The sequence below is a fragment of the Aquarana catesbeiana genome, linkage group LG03, assembly GCF_042186555.1.
Source record: "Aquarana catesbeiana isolate 2022-GZ linkage group LG03, ASM4218655v1, whole genome shotgun sequence".
Lineage (NCBI taxonomy): Eukaryota > Metazoa > Chordata > Amphibia > Anura > Ranidae > Aquarana > Aquarana catesbeiana.
In genome coordinates this window covers 602,092,073-602,098,087 of record NC_133326.1, presented here as the reverse complement: position 1 = coordinate 602,098,087, position 6,015 = coordinate 602,092,073, and positions in this window count along the sequence as shown.

The following is a 6,015-nucleotide window of genomic DNA, read 5'->3' as shown; positions in this document are numbered from 1 at the left end:
TAAATAAATATAGTATGTTGACATCTGTGATGCTGTTTTGATGTTACATTTTGAAAGAAGCTTGAAGCCAGCAGTAGGAAGGTGACGGAGGCCATGTTGTTACACCCCGCACTGCTCAGCACTAAACCTTTTGGCTCGGTTCACACTGGTGCGCTGTCCGACATCGCATGTGATTCGCACCGTACTGCAGTGTGACTCACATGCAATGTCTGTGCGATGCGAGCTCAGCCATACAGGTTGTATGGCTGAATTTGCATTGCATTCGGACCAGACTCGCACACAACCTTTTTTTTTGGTCCGCACCAGAATCAGATCGCATGGGTGGGACACCCCCAGTAGTTTGCATATGGCAGTGTGAACTGCCTGCGAATCCACTGCGGGTTCCAGCATCGCACCAACGTGAACCATGTCTATGGCTTTCAAAATTAATCACCCAAACACCATCACAGATGTCAATATACTTTATTTTATTTAAATACGCTAACTTTATTGCTAAAATTACTCTGAAATTTAAGACATAGCTGGGTTTAGTAAGATGTCTGCTGCTGCCTTCTGACTGCAGATGTTCTGTCAGATTTTCAAACCTGGTAGCGGTGGAACGCATGCGCAGCTGATGGAACGCCACTTCCATTACATTATCTGATGGGTTTGCTCATCTGACAGAACACCGGATGGGATGATAGCACTGTACATGCTTCCAAAGTAAAGGTGTAGGCACCTCAAGTCCTGAGCCAGAAAAGACAAGAAGATCTGAAACCGTTGCGCATTTTTAGAATGTTTTTGATTGCAGTTTAATAGAAACACTTGGTGGCGCTACAGCAATCAAGCTTAAAATATAACAGATTTAGAATCAGGGAAGTCAGGCTTGTAGGCTGTAGGCTGTACTAAAGCTAAATGATCCTTACCTCCAGTTTAATCATTAAACAAAATTGCTTTTTATTAAGCAGCAGTTAAAGTAAATGTTTGCAAAGCCTTTGTGTTAAGCAGTAATCCACCACTTAAAGCAGACCTTCACCCTGGGTTCACACTAGTGTGATGCGGGAACCAGCGTGATTCCAGCGCCGGTTCCCGCATTGCTCTTCTCCCGAATGCAATTCACACTGCCTTGTGCGAACCTCTGTGGGTGTCATTAACAAAGTTAATGACACCCCCAGTTTTGTTCACAGATCGCAGTGTGAACTGTGAACTCGCACAGGAATCGGTTCGCATAGGTGACAATACCCATGCGATCCGATTCTAGTGCGGGGAAAAACATTTCCCTGCACTATTTTCTGTGCGAATCCAGTGCGAGTTCAACTGTATGGCTGAAATCGCATTGCTCAGAGATCGCATGTGATCGACACCTGCAGTGCGGGTGCGAATCACATGCGATCTCTGAGATTGCGCTAGTGTGAACCCAGGCGCAGTCATTTTTTCATCTTTCCATCTATTAAATCCTCTGCTCTTGTTTTAACTTTGGATAGTAAAACATTTTTTTTTTCTGCCAGTAAAATACCTTATACAGCCCAATTCCTGTTTCTTGTCTGCTAAAAAGCCTAGGCTTATAACATCATGCACAGCTCGCTCTCTCTCTCTCTCACCAGGAAGGGAGGGGGGATGAGTCATAAGAGGGCCAATGAAAGCTGCAGGGCTGCAGAGCTGGAGGTGTGTGTCTGTGTAAATCCAGAAAGTGAACAGGCAGCAGCTTCAGCTGCCCACAGTTAAAATGGCTGTAGCCAGACTTAGTGGAGGGAGATTTCTGCAGCATATTTGGTTAGTACAGAATCACAGTGTATATAAAATATTATGCAAAGTGGTTGGAGGGAAGCTTCAGAATGGCAAAGATGTTTTTATTACAGACTGCAGTTCCTCTTTAAATTCATTTTAGTTTGGAATTAAAATGTATGCATTTGACGTTATTTTTTAATCTCCCTCTGCATTTATGCCTGGCCAACAAGGTAGTTAATTATTTTTGCTTGTGCTTACAATGGTATGACTCAATCCAGCCACCCCCTTTACAAGAAAGGAATCTGTTTAAAAAAAAAAATACAAAAATATTCCGCTACTATTAACCCCCAGGGCCCAACAAACATCGGCGCTCTGAATCACACCTGTGTTTACTATGTGTGCTGAATGTTCATATAGGTTTGCACAGTGCCATTCATTTTTCTTAGAAGTTGATTGGCATCCACCCCGTCCTGAAATATCAGTTTTGATAATGATATCTATAGTACATTTATTTTCATGTTTTGAGGAAAGCCGGTTACACACGGTGCAGGCAGGGAAGTCCTGCAAGGAAGGGCTGGATAGATTTGAGCCTTTGGATCCTGCCCTGTGTGACCCCAAGCTAGAGTCTCATGAAACAAGATCTAGGTGACAACTATATGTGCACAATGCAATTCTCAGACACAATTTACATAATAGATGTATTTACAGATCCCTATTTACTGCTCTGCTCCCTGAGGGCCCCGGTAACATTCTGTTTAACCTCATGACTTGCAAACAAACACATCTGTGTCTCTAGCAGCACTCAATTCATAGACTATCTGAGATCTCTGCTTTGTTCCCCATATACCAGTTCTCACGCAATCTTAATATCTCAGCAGCCTGCCTTCTTTATACCCCTCCCATTCCTCTATAGATTTATACCCTTCCCCTATTCCCATACTTAAAGGTGAATTCCTCTGAGCATTATCTGAATCAACATGATCTGATATCCAGAGAAGATTACCCTTCTATAGAAAAATGACAGTTCACATCATGTCCATGCATGAATCGCCCAGGGACCTGCTGTTTGTTCCTGTGCGATTCAGACCTCTTGCAAAACGCACTCAATTTCTAATCTGCAGCGGGTGTTAATAGAGAGTTATCTACACCCCAAAAACATGTTTGCCCGCGCTGGATCGCCTGGTACTTTTTTACGTAGCCAGATCATATAATTTTCGTTTAACTGCTTAAGGATTTGCCCCCTTCCTGACCAGGCCATTTTTTTTTGCCATACGCCGCTGCGTCATTTTAACTGACAATTGCACGGTCATGTGACGCTGTACCCAAACAAAATTTTTGTCCTTTTTTACCCACAAATAGAGCTTTCTTTTGGTGGTATTTGATCACCTCTGTGGTTTTTATTTTTTGTGTTATAAACAAAAAAAGACCAACAATTTTGAAAAGAAAACCCAATATTTTTACTTTTTGCTATAATAAATATCCCAAAAAAATATAAAGAAAAAACAAATTTCTTCATCAGTTTAGGCCAATATGTATTCTTCTACATATTGTTGGTAAAGGAAAAAAGAAAAAACCCCGCAATAAGCATATATTGATTGGTTTGTGCAAATGTAATAGCGTCTACAAAATAGGGGATAGATTTATGGCATTTTTGATATTTCTTTTTTTTTTTACTAGTAATGTAGGTGGTCAGCGAATTTTTAGCGGGACTGCGACATTGAGTTGGACAGATTGGACACTTTTGACACTTTTTTGGGACCACAGACATTTATACATTGATCAGAGCTAAAAATAGCCACTGATTACTGTATAAATGTCACTGGCAGGGAAGGGGTTAACACTAGGGGGCGATCAAGGGGTTAAGTGTTCCCTAGGGAGGTGTTTCTAACTGTGGGGGGAGTGTACTGACTAGAGGAGGAGAGAGATCGCTGTTCCTGATCACTAGGAACAGCAGATCTCTTTCTCTCTACTCCCCTGTCAGAATCTGTCTGTTTACATTTACAGATCCCTGTTCTGTAGGTCGTGTCTACTGTCCCCATTGCGTTACTATCCTGGTTTTTCAAGTGCTTGTTATTCTACCCAATTGTGAGTGTAACCATTCATTTTTACATTAAATTTCCTGTTAAGTGGATTCACGCTATATGAGTTTTATTTCCTTTGATCATTTATGTGTGAATTCATACTATGGTTTATACTAGGGTTGTCCCGATACCGATACTATTATCTGGTATTGTACGAAAAATTTTTTGAGCATGTCTGATCAGATAATATCGCATAAACTGTGATGATCGGCTCTCGAAAGCTCTGAACCAACGATCCGATTATCGTACGATCGCATCAAAAATGGTATTTTTCGTACGATTTTCTGATCGTGTGTACGGGGCTTAACTGATTCTGGGAGCAACTGGCTAACTACCACTGACATCAACAGTGACACTAATACAGTGTTGTATTGTCGTTCAAAAATACAGTACAACACATGACATCACGCCTGAATTTTTATTCTGTCATACGAGAAGAGTAAACTCTTCAGGTTCGATCTGAGATTAGCATGCAAAAAAAAAACAAAAACGCACTATTGCAGTCCCATTATAAGTCGCTGACCACCATTAGTAGTTTCCAATATATATATATATAGATATAGATATCTATATATATATATACATACATACACACACCATAGTTTGTAGACACTATGGGGGAGATTTACTAAAACCGGAGAGTGCAAAATCTGGCGCAGCTCTGTATAGAAACCAATCAGCTTCCAGGTTTTATTATCAAAGCTTAATTGAACAAGCTGAAGTTAGAAGCTGATTGGCTACCATGCACAGCTGCAGCAGATTTTGCACTCTCCAGGTTTAGTAAATCAACCCCTATAACTTTCACACTTATTGACACAATACATTTTGAGCAAAATTTATGAATAAATTATATATATATTTTATAGCAGAAAATAAAAAAAAATTGTTTTTTTTTTTCAAAATATTGAGTCTTTTTCGTTTATATAATAAAAAACTCAGTGGTGATCAAATACCAAGAAAAAAAAATCTATATGCGTGAAAAACATTATATTCATTTTGTTGTGTACAGCGTTGCATGAATGTGCAATTACCAGTTAAAGTAGCACAGTGCTACATAGCAAAAATGGCCTAGCGAAGAAGGGGGTAAAACCATCCTGAGCTGACAATTTACTTCATTTAAATTTTTTTTTTTTTTTTACATTTCCCAGTTGCTTCCTGGTTTCTGGTCTAGACGGCGCTATATAAGTACCTTAAAGCGGTTGTATACCCGCTGTTTTTTTTTTTTTCTACACCTGTAAGGGAAAAGGCATAATGAGCTAGTATGCACCGCATACTAGCTCATTATGAGATACTTACCTTAGAACGAGGCGCCGGCATCTCACCCTGTCCACGCCGAGGGAGCTGACATTTCCCCTCGGCGTGTCTTGTGGGTATCGCGGCTGTGAGTGGCCGGAGCCGCGATGTCGTCACTCCCGCGCATGCATGCGGGAGACTTCTGTCTGGCAAGCTCCGGAGTTTGCTGGGCTGTCAGCCGAGAATCCCCTGTGCGCATGCGCCGCTGCAGTCAGCGGCTCATTGCGAGGGGAATATCTCCTAAACTGTACAGGTTTAGGAGATTTTTTTTTACCTACAGGTAAGCCTTATTATAGGCTTATCTGTAGGTAAAAGTAAAAAAAAAAGGTATACAACCGCTTTAAATAATAATAATAATAATAATAATAATAGACCAAAATGATGTCATACATCCCAGAAATCTTCATAGCATTTTTTTTTTTATCTGGAGGCACTCTCCCCCTCCCCTGCCTGCTTGCCTGAGCTAAGGTCAGATGGATTCCATTAGGAAAATACTACATGAATTCTCTGCCCTAACTTAAGATGGCTATGGTCAGGGATGCTAGGTTGATGGTTTTTTAAAGGGATTTCTCAACAAAATAAAGCATGGAGACATGGGTGGATGGGGGAGTTTGCTTTGAATATTAAAAATGAATTTAGTAGCGTTTTTGGTTTGTGGTGCTGATGCAGTTTAGTTCCACTTTAATATCTTTATTTTGAATGCCTATTTTCTGCATGTTCAGCTGGTTGTGTTTAGTGATTTGTATTATTTTGGATGTGTTTTCTGTTTGTCTATGAATCTAAGTTGTGACGATCCTCATTCCTTGTTTGCCTCCTGTGTCCCCCCCACCCCCATCATATCAGCTGTACACAAACATCAGACGCTTTCATGGAATGCCAGCAATGGGGTTACAACACAGCAGTGCAGTGCAGCAAGACGCCATTCCCAGGCTCT